We start from the raw sequence: 12032 nt of genomic DNA, 5'->3' as shown, positions 1-12032 counted from the left end.
GCAAACAAGTATATATGAAAGGGCTGATGAATATTGGATAGAATTTATAAGATGGTAAGTGATAAATACAGATTGATGTTAACGAGCCGAGAAGAATTTAAACGAGGTGAATTTATTTTATTGATAGAATTTTTTATGGCATATAAATGGTAACATAGATCGTTATTTTAAAATAATTTCCTTTGATATTATAGAAACAATACCCTCTTTGAATTTAAGCTACCTTTTCATATTAGTTTGACTTCCATGTAACACTGTGATGTAACACCTGCTCGACTTAATTAAATATCAACCCATGGAGGTGTTCCGTCTTCACAAATTATTATATTAATCTCCAACTTCATAAAGATGCCTCTAAAAAACGTATTCGGAAACTTAATTTTGGTATGCCAACAAATAGTCGATTCAATAAATCCAATCAAATACTTTATAATTTGTTTAAACGAGAACGATATTATTACATTTATTACAAAAATTGTAAAGTAACTGCGCTCTCAAAACAACATTTTATAACCAACGACTAGGCTTATTCCGGAGCTGCTGGAAATCTAATATTCTTTTGTTATGCATGCATTAGGATTAACACTTCTGGATTCTGCTTTATATTTGGAGTAGCTTTTACACGCAGCTTTGCCCGCGCGAATTTAGCGCTACTTACAGAAGAATACAGTTTTTTCGCAAATCCCATGGGAACTATAGTTTTTATCGGGATGAAAAGTACCCTATGTCTTTCTCCAGTCTCTAAGTTAAATACATACATCACTTCAGTATCCCTCGCGGGGTAGACAGAGCCAACAGTCTTGAAAAGACTGATAGGCCATAGGTTAGTCTACCAGTCTTGAAAAGACTGATAGGTTCAGCTGTTTGGCTTGATGATAGAACTAAGATTCAAATAGTGACAGGTTGCTAGCCTGCCACTGTTTGGATCTCCAAACCAAGATTATAAGCTTATCCCTCAGTCCCCTTTTACGAAATGGGAAAGAGATGGAGTGGTCCTATTCTTTTTCCTATTGGTACTGGGAACACGGCATTTATAGTATAAGTAGGTAGTGATTATCCTTTTAAAACAAAATCACAAAATTTTATCTGTTTATATATATGCACTAATCTCTGAAAATTGAGGACGAATTTTGTTCATGTTTAAAATTTTCAAAGAGGGTTTTCTGGGGAAGGTTTATATCTATAATGCTACCTGAGCGAAGCCGGAGCGGATCGTTAGTTGTAATTAGTGTCCGACCGAAGCTTCGGCTTCGGCTTCGGCTTCGGCCACCTTCGGCCAAAAAATCCACCTTCGGCGAAACATTCGGCTTCGGCCCAAAATCCGGCCGAAGCCGAAGGTTTCGCCGAAGGTCCGAGCGACCGTCGAGATTGAACGAACTGTTACGAAAGTCATGAGGCGGCGGGGAGTCACTGTCAAAATATCACATTGCTGATTGCATGCATCAAAACAAGTCCGTACGTGTATTTAAACGAGTGTTTTTGTAAGAAATCAAATCATTATTTTTACCAGTAGGTAAATCACAAACTTTTATCTATACATATAATAAAACAGTAAAAATATTTTGTCTGTACATTTAGTATTTTCGACTAAAATGGATAGAGGGACACTTAGAATGAATAATAGAAAGCAAAAATATTTTTTTTTTAATTTCTTGTCTGTCTGTCTGTATGTATGATCACGATTATCTCCGAAAGTACTAAACCGATTTACTTCAAACTTTCACCAATTGCTTTGTTTTAACTCAGAATAACATTAAAAGTTTGTTTCATCAAAATCGGTTCACAAAAAAAAAAGTTATCGACATTTGAATGAACTCAAGGCATCAGTATGCCGGCAAATAAGTTACGAAATTAAAAATTCAAAGTCATTTATCATTTTATGACGACATTATACCTATAACATATAAATATAAGTGAAAGGCGACTAAGGGATGGGCTTACAAACTTGGGATTCTTTGGCGAGCAACCTATCACTTTTTGAATCTCAATTCTATCATTAAGTCAAATAGCTGAACGTGGCCATTCAGTCTTTTCAAGTCTGTTGGCTCTGTCTACCCCGCAAGGGATAAAGACGTGACCATATGTATGTAGTCTACTTTAATTTCGACACCAACGCAACGGCTTCGATGGTCCAGTTAGCCCGTGGGACTGTGAAGTTGGCGGTCCAAGTTCGAATCCCAACAATTACAAGATATTTTTTATTATTAAAAATATATTTTTTTTGTATTGTTTGAGTATTTTATGTAAAAAACTGAAAATCAAAATACTACATATAATAAAACGGTAAAAATATTTTTTCTGTACATTTAATATTTTGACTGAAACGGATAGAGAATTTTTTTTTTACATTTTTTGTCTGTCTGTATCTGACTGTATGATTAAAATTCAACTCGAAATTTGCGCGGACGAAGTCGCGGGCAACAGCTAGTTTATCTCTAAACCAACCACCTCTTTGATATATCATCAACTTCTATATGAAACAGTCAATATATAAACCTTCAATATTGAGGTTTTGAAATGATTTTAATATTAATTGTAGCTTGTAGACAATATTGAACAAAATTAATTACTGAGTGCTGAGAGAATATAAACCTTCGGCTTCGGCTTCGGCTTCGGCCGAAGGTTGTGGCGATAGCCGATTAATCGGCTTCGGCTTCGGCTTCGGCCAAAAATAGACCTTCGGTCGGACACTAGTTGTAATATACCTTTACTCATTGCCTACCTCAGACTTTCATTGTGAGCATTATTCCCGGGATGTTTAAGTCATAACATAGCAACTAGCGTTTAATACTGATTCCAGGCTAATATAGTTTTTCGATGCATGAAATCAGCGAGGCCTTCTCGGATCAATTAATCTTCGACTAACGATAGTTTTTGTCGCTTTCAATTATTACAAATCGCATTGAGCAGTCCAACATGGCGCAATCTATTCTTGTAGGTTTTATAACAACGTTTCATGGCAAAATTTGTAAAATGAGATGGGGTTCTTAAAACAATATTATGTTTTGCCACCCCAAAGAAATTCAACAAGTCTTACGGAGTTGGCTTGGTTTGTAGATCATATTATAAAAAAAAATACAAAGCCGGGTCTTTTAATAACAGTTTGGTTTATATCGGTGTTTATGGAAACAAATTTTCGGGTAGATAACTTTTGACTTGGCAAATCGATACTCAGTTCTATTTATACGAACAATGAATCAGACACTGCAAAGTTTTTGTTAGCTTTTCCTCAGTAAAAATGTGCTTGCGAAAAACATATGTATAATTCTTCTTTTGTACAACAATGTTATTTTATTGTTGGTTGGATATTGAAATATGATATGAATTCCTGTGAATTCCAATCATTTTAATGATAAAAGTTCATAGCCAACCCTACAACAGGTATATTTAATGAGAAAAAAGTTTTTGATTGCAAAATATGTAAGTCGTTGTAGCTTATATCGTATATAAATATGTAAGCTTAAATTTATCTACCGTATTCATAGATATAATATAGAATTAATAGATCCCTATGACTGCAATAGGAATAATATAATTTTGATCGTCAAACCAAAGTCTCCACCCCAGGAAAATTCAATTGGGTACGTATATATATAATATGTATATTAAAAAGAGTAAGATCAGGCTTGAGAATTGAAGCACCTTGACGAGGACGCACTTTTATAAAAACAGGAAAAATTTGCGGACTTTTGTGACTCCTAGCTTAATAATTTACTGTAACACTATGATATACTGTAAAATATTAAAGGTAGGTATGTGTATATATGTGTTCACCACTAAAGAAAATGTTTTGTATTTATACTACACACACCTAACTGAGAGCAAGAAAATATTAATTAGATAGACATTAAAATTGTTTTCCAAAGTAGAAAGATGGAATTCAGCTTAAGCAGATTCCTTTGATGTAAAGTGGGTAGGTATATGGAAGCGCCAAAAAAGTTTTCTCCGAATTAATAAAGGTAAGATTTCCTGTCAAGCTTTATTTTAAGATAGACCTAGGATTTGTTTTTTTTTTTAATTCAGGCACTATTCTAAATGCCCAGTAATTTAAAGAGACGGAAGTTGGCGTCGATCCCATGTTCGCTGTAACAATAGATCTGGACTACATAATCCACATGTATATCGGTGATCGATACTAACAGGTCTACACGTCAATAGGTGTAGACGAAAATACACCTCGTAGTGACGTGTGCTGCGCGTACGCAATGGGGGGTGGCCAACGGTATGAGACGGCGGCCTCACGCCGTTATTTGCGTAAGAAATGATTTATTGCACGAAATTAAAGCAAGAAGAAATAAGATAAAAGGAACCAGTATTATAAGTATTCATCACTAGAGCAATGTCTTCTTTATTTCTAAACGCATCGTAGCAATTGGAAATACCCCATGGGAAATAGACGTGAAAATATTACTGCAGGAAATCTTAAACCTTGCAGTTCCCTGGAATAGTTTGCTCACAGTTACGATATCAGTGCCGTGTGGTTCCCGGCACCAATAAAAAAAAAAAAAAGAATAGGACCACTCCATCTCTTTCCCATGGATGTCGTAAAAGGCGACTAAGGGATAGGCTTACAAACAAGGGATTCTTTTTTAGGCGACAGGCTAGCAACCTGTCACTATTTGAATCTCAATTCTATCATTAAGCCAAATAGCTGAACGTGGCCTTTCAGTCTTTTCAAGACTGTTGGCTCTGTCTACCCCGTAAGGGATATAGACGTGATGATATGTATGTATGTATGTACGATATCAGATCTATAGTCAGACTGCAATATGGACGATTTGAAGAAAATTATGTTAAAATTTATGTCAAAGGCTGGCTGGAAGAGATTGCTTAGCGAAGAGTCTGCCTTTGCTCAACATTTTCATAATATATGTTTCTATTACATATGTATTTTTTTGGGAAATTAAAATAATTTGTATTGTATGTCCATAACGCTTATGCTTTTATAGCAGTTGACAAGTGATTTGTTCACGTTACCCTTGATACACACCGCAACAGCATTATCATTTTTATTGATCGTGTTTTAGTTTTGCCTGTGGCCACGGGGTCGGGACTAGTTGACCACACGGCGCGCCCGCACATTCGCGAGAGGAGGGCTCGCCAATAAGAGGGATACGCATTCGCTGTAATTCTGCCAAGTGATAAAGGATATAAATAGTCTACAAGCATGCGCGTGACCGACTACTTCGGGACTAACGTCTATTTTAAGACTACACAATAAAGAATTTTATGAAAATAAACGCGGAAGATTATTTTTTCTTAAAATGTACATAGGTACGAAAGCTAATTCTTTTTTATCGAATTTCATGTATATAATCTCGCCTAAATCTCAAATAATATTAGTAATGCAAAAGTAAGTTTATTTGTTGTCTCTTTGAATCTTTTTGAAATTTTGTGTATTTATAATTTAGAGTCTGGAGGACAGTTCCCGTGGAATTTGCGAAAAAGAACTGTATAATGTTTAGGTAGCGCTAAACTCGCTCGGGTGAAACCGTGGGTCTACTTTCATGTAGATAGTAAATGCAAAAATATCTAATAAATATACTTAACGATTATCCTCCTCGCGGTTTGTAATTCTCGTTGGATTAGGACCGGACCTGAAAATATTTATACTGGGATATATATTTTCACGACCGTAGTAATAAACATTTATAACGAGCTTGTTTAAAATAATACTAATATATAATTCTAATTAACAGTAACAAAGCGAACTCTGTTTTTTAACGTTTAAAAGTAAATATAAGTAGGGAAACTTATTTTAAGGAAGACCTAAAATTTGTGCGTAAATAATTCCAGTGCACGTAACATGTGGCTGTAAGAAAATTAAATTTCACCCACCTGTAAAGGAACTAAAACGGAAGTTATGAGTAATTTTAACTACCCCATCGCAATGCCAGAGTAATAAAACATAAGCGCTACAAAAAAAATACATGGAATAAAATAATTGTCGGCGATTGACTTGAGTGCTTATACTCCCTGGATGCAGGGGTATACTTACTACGATTTATTTACCTTAATGGTTCTAGGAGTTAAAAAAATAAAAATATTCAAAAAATTACATACGAGTACAATTTGCACATAATTTTAATCGGTAATTTGACCACACGTGCTCATAATGATATATTTCTAAACGTTAACCTGTTCAAATAAAGAAGCTATTTAATCTTCACTGTGGAACACGGATTTACTTTTCCCGGCAGTTGTTATGAGCCATAAAAGTTGAAATTATGATCGTGTTTGTGTAACGAAAATTAATGTCCTTCTTCAGACTGAACTTGCTAATTTTATCACATTTAAACCTCATTGTCATGGAACATTTCCATGTGCTCACTCATATTATTTACAAAGTTTACGCACATTTACATATTTCAAAGCTATGTCATTTGTTGAGACATGTTTACCAACAGATTAATGATGTTCGGCATTCATTATCTACTTAAAATATTCGATCAATTTTCTTTATATGTTCTTTTAACGAATATTGTCATTATTTTATTGTCTTAGTTTTAACGGCCCTATGCTGTAATTTTTTTAACAAGCATCTTAATACATATTTTTTTTATAATGTTTATTTAAAAAGTTTTTAAATTTTTACGTAGACACCAGATCAATTTGCCGAAAACAGTTGCAATTTGCACTATGAATATACTTATGCGGTATACTTTGTTCTATGCTAAAGCAATAAGGTCGTTAATTTCAAGGTTTTGGTTCTGAAGTTTACACTTTACAAACAAATATAATATTAGCAAGTATAAGGCAAACAAATAACAAGATTGCTATTCCGAACACTCAGCAAAGTACTTGTCTAAACTTATAAGTAAATTGTATCGTAGTGTGTTTTAATTTAAACAAATAAATAACCCATTAACAGATTTACCGCAATATCATCCATAATATTCATTTCAACGAATATTGCGACCGTAGTTCCACCTGCAATAACGCTGAGATACTAATTGGCGGGCGTTCTCATTAATAAGGCATATTTTAATTTGGAAGCGGATTTCGCTAGTCTGCTTCATTGAACATTGTAACAATTTCTATCGTGGATTCCTCATTTACCACCTAGACAATTTAGATAATACACAGAGAAATATCTTGATGTTGCGAGATTTAAGTAATGCCAACTCTTTCTTCCTTGTTGCGATTTCTCATAACATAACATCTCTGGAGAGAAGCCCAGGGTGCGGTTTTTTTACCATTGTCCTAAATTGGGTAAGTTAGTTTTTTATTCGAAGCTACCCTCGTCTGACCTCGGCAACCTTCAGTATTGCTAACATTATATGCGAAAATATTTTTTTAACCCTCTTCACACTTAAACCAGTGAACCGATCTGCATGAAATTTTGCATACAGTTTGGTGTTTGAAGAAGTACAAGGATACTTTACGTAAATGGATACGCGGGCGGAAGCTATTGTAGCATAAATGTTTTATCAAGGCAATGCACTCGATATAAAAATTAAGATTGTATTTTGTTGTGCTAAGACAAACAAGAAGAGAGATAAAAATGCTATTTCTGTTTAGAAATAGCATTTTTATCTCTCTTCTTATTTGTAATAAATAAGACAAAAAAGAAAAAGTACAGACAAATAAGCTAAGCTGCGCTGCTACCAGTGGCTGTAACAGTGGCCCATACAAACGAAATTTTTACACTTTAACGAAAAGTTTAAAAGTATCATTTCTGGGCCTTAAATATTTTGTATAGCCTCAACTTTAATCACGAGCGCATAATACCGCAGGGCTTACTTCTGCCCTTGTTTTCGCCAGGCAATCAGAACGCATTTTATATTAAATTTTCTAAGAATTGGAAAGAAAGGTGGATCGTTAATACCACCTGTTATACCGCGAAAAGGTAAAATAACTTAATTTTTAAGATTTTGATTGCTTTCCAATTCACTATGTGCTTGATTATATTATTGAATAGAACTACGTATATTTTATTTCAGATTCTTCTTTTTGGAAGTGCCTTTAAGAAGAAATAATTATTTTACTTAAAACAAATAAGTATATTCCAGAAAAAAAAAATATTCCAGAATTAACAATCTTGTATTTTGGCAGTAGTTCTTAAGGGCTTATTTCAGAAATACTGGACCAATCATGAAAATGCTTTCACCATGAAAAGTTATATTATCTGCGCATGATATTCTCAGCATTTGTACCACGGGTACGACCGTGACAGGTCCCTAGTAGCTTTTTATTTCAATAGCAACAAAGTACAGTCCATTACAGTAAAAGTTAACAGACTTGGTAAGTCTTTTTATTGAAAAATACATTTCTAAATTACAACATATTTAATAGCAAAAGCCATTCATTATGAAATGTGTGAATTTCTTTGGTTTTTTTTCATCTCATAAAATTTATTTTCAGTGTATTTGTGAACAAAAGAGACATGTCTACCTTTATTTCAGTACCTAAAGAAATGGATTGCACAAAAGCTTTGTTTCGATATGTTTTGCACGGATATTCAGTGAAAGCCAACATAAAGCTAAATTTTTAAAATCTTATAATGAATTAAGACCTTCTTGAGAAGCACCCGTATAAATGTGCCATGTACCACATATTCTTGACAAATTCCCCGATAAAGTTTTCTTAATTAACTCTTTAATAGAAAGTTGAGAATAATCGCTAGAACGATCTTTTATTCAGGTCAACGGCTCATTTGTGCCTGGCACAGGTGAATAAGATAGCGTTATTGACGAAGACTCAGTCATTAATGGTTTTACGGCGCGTAATTCAGTGGTCAGCGGGAGCCAGTGGGAGGCTATAGCCGGGTAGGAGGCTAACGACGGCATTACTGTGCTGTATATAGAGTTGAACCACCGTTTATGGTGATTGGAACTTTTTTATCCCTAGATTTATAGACCACGATTCTAGAACAAACAAATGTCAAGTGAGTAAAATGTTTCAAATACAAAGTAATTTTATTAAAGAAACTAACAAATTAACGTTTTTTGTGCGTATAGTATTTAATTTGAGTTTCTTCAATTTCTCCTCTTAATTTCTTTTAAACGAAATAAACACGTATTATAATGAATATGAGCAATAACCAAAAATAACGATACGGTATAAATATAGCAATAATAAATATACACAAGCCAATCAACAATGTCCCATTTCAGAGATCAACAGAAAATTACATTATTTATGACCCGCAATAAATGGTAATTTTAATATCTTTTCAAAGTTCAAAAGAACGACACAATAAGAATACTGAGTAATTTTACAGAAAATGAGCATTTTGTTTGGAAAGGTTTTATGAGGCAACAAATATTTGTCACATTAAGAATACTTGTAGTAATGGTTTTAATTATGGCCATGTTTCAGAATTAACCGAGAAACGCGTAAAACAAAGCGGAATAATGGATACCTAATTATTGTATCTGACATAGCATTACGTGCAGAGCATTTTCAAATCAAAATCAATAGAACAATATTTACCATCAGTGGCCACATAGTGCAGATGTACACAAAATTATCGCTTCAAAACAAACAAGAGACCTACTAACTTTTAAGCTATGCTTCCTACTGCCATCATCCTGAAAAATCAAACGATAATCATGCAAAATGTTATAAAACAAAGACCTAGAATTTTTTTTTAACTTTTCGAAGGCTCGAACGTCACGTTAAACCATTTGTTTTACTGGATGGCTAAATTATGGTCTGACATTAAAAATAGTGATAGGTTGCTGGCAAAAAAGTAATCTATTAGTTTTTCATTGGTTTATGATGTCTTAACTGAACAAAATTTCGCGTTATCTGTAGGTCACTGAAGTAAGGAGTTTAACGTGCTTACTCTCTTCAACAAAGTTAGGTTTGCGTATCAATATAATAACTACGTAAAACATTAGATGCGAGAAATGTACGCCTTTTCTTGTTTTACTGAAACTAATGAGCTTCAGTGAGACAGGCACAATCCGGTAACTTTACCTGGCTGTTGATTTATTTTTTTTTTTTTTTTTTTATTTTTTTATTTTATTCAGAAAATATACAGTCTTAAATAATGATTTAATAACTATATGAGAGGCTATTGACCATTTACATATTTTCACATGTAAAAATCTAAACAGCCTGTCAGCAAAACCATACTACATACGTAATTACTAGGACAAAAGGAACCAGAAAAAAAAAAAAAAAAAAAAATAGATTCGACAAATAGATTTGAACCATTTGAGAGTCATTAAGCCACCGGACTAAACCAAGCCTTGGACATCCCATTTACAAACTGTCTCGGGCTGGAGTTGAACAGATCCAGCTCGGAGCCTACAGCTAGTTTATTCAGCTCTTTTGCTGATCTTATAAAGTAGCTATTTTGTCTATAGTTACTAGAACTGAAAGGTACGCTAAGAAACGATGGAATTCGCACTGTACGACTGGGTACTTTTAAATTGATTTTACTAAGTAAATTTGGAGTATCTACAGAACTCTGAGCTATTTTTACAAGAAATGATACATCTGCAATTTTTCTTCTTATTTGAAGAGGTAAGATATGATGTCTTTTACATATTGCATCATAGGTTGGATCATAACATTTTGCTTTAAACTGTAAGAACTTCAAGAATTTACACTGGACTGATTCAAGTCTGTCTATATAAACGTTATATAGAGGGTTCCAGATCTGAGAACAATACTCTAACGAGCTACGCACAAACGCACAGTAAAGAATTTTATAAATTTTTATGTTATTAAACTGCGAACAAGATCTTTTAACAAAACCTAGAAATTTAAGAGCCTTTTTAACAATATAATTAATATGTCTCTCGTAAGACATTTCAGAATCATGCATGACTCCTAGGTCTTTAATGTTGATGTACCTCTATGTTTGCTCGGCAACGCAACATATTCGCTATTTCTAGATCCCCTCTCATAGGAAATAGTACTACTACTTACTGGAAAGATACGTATTTTTATGTAAGCACTAGCCTCGAATTCACATGGTAATAGCCAAAGTGTAAATCTTTGAGAATCGATATGAGTGTTCAAATCAAATATCAAATAAGTACTTCTTAAAAAAATTGATAATTGTTACCACAGAATTTATTTGTTCATTCTTTTTTTGTATGATAATGTTCTGTGAAGTGAGATGTTTTAGTTAAATATTGTTTGAACAAGCACAAGTAATTTACCTATATATTGTAAGTACTCCAACTCGTATTTAAGTGGGTTTTCTTCAATGTCTCAATTGTGTAAACGTAGTCGCTAAATGATTAAACGGTCATTTAGCGACTACGATCTCAAGCAGTATCAATGTAGAATAAAGAAATAAAATAAAAATCGCATAGAAAAAATCAGAAAATCTAGAACAGAAATGGATGTTAAAGATGTTAGTTAGTTTGGACCCATTAGATATTATTATTTTTAGCAATTAATCAACTTATTTTTGATTGAAATTAATATTTCACAATTTTCTTTTCAGATTAGTGATAATTCATTGACCAAATCCGGTCCGCTAAAGTCGTATAATTAGTACCTGCAACAGAATCAATCATGCCCACTCGTTCGAAGAAATGTTGTTTTAAAGTACATAGTCTCTTTAATTAAAAGGCGAACGAGAAAAGCTGTAAGCTAGAACAAATAAAAGGAACTTATACTCCTTCTCGTGGCCTTCCCTCATAACTATAATAGTAGATGTTTTCCTATCTGTAACATTACTTGAATTTGAAGTTGTCAGTATTTCAATTTTTTTAGAACAATAGAAAGTTCAAAATTTATTAAAATTTAAATATTGCATACATGACGTAAAATCCGGTTAATTTCTTGTTCCAGTTGAAATTTTGGGAAATCCTAAGCACCTAAGAAAAAAGAGTTTTTACCGGGATGAAAAGTACCATGTATCCTTCTTCAGACTTAATTATATACTTTACGCAAAATTTCAAGAAGACTGGTTTAGTAAACAACGCGTGAAGAGGCAATAAACAAACAAATAAACTAACTTTCGCATATATATTGTTAGTTGGGATTGGGATTATCCTAGTGACACAAACTAAAATGCGTAACAAAGAGCTAGTTTCTTTTCTTATTCTCCCTCCTGGTTTTAG

At 33.4% G+C, this 12032-nt stretch overlaps 1 protein-coding gene across 1 annotated transcript in view; it reads right to left on the bottom strand.

The window, feature by feature from the left end:
• LOC106131218 (eye-specific diacylglycerol kinase) overlaps positions 1 to 12032 on the bottom strand; it is a 108736-nt gene that overhangs the window by 59170 nt on the left and 37534 nt on the right. The window lies entirely within an intron of this gene.

Source organism: Amyelois transitella, chromosome 6, assembly GCF_032362555.1.
Source record: "Amyelois transitella isolate CPQ chromosome 6, ilAmyTran1.1, whole genome shotgun sequence".
Lineage (NCBI taxonomy): Eukaryota > Metazoa > Arthropoda > Insecta > Lepidoptera > Pyralidae > Amyelois > Amyelois transitella.
The sequence above is the reverse complement of the archived record's forward strand: the minus strand, read 5'-3'. Positions and strand labels throughout refer to the sequence as shown.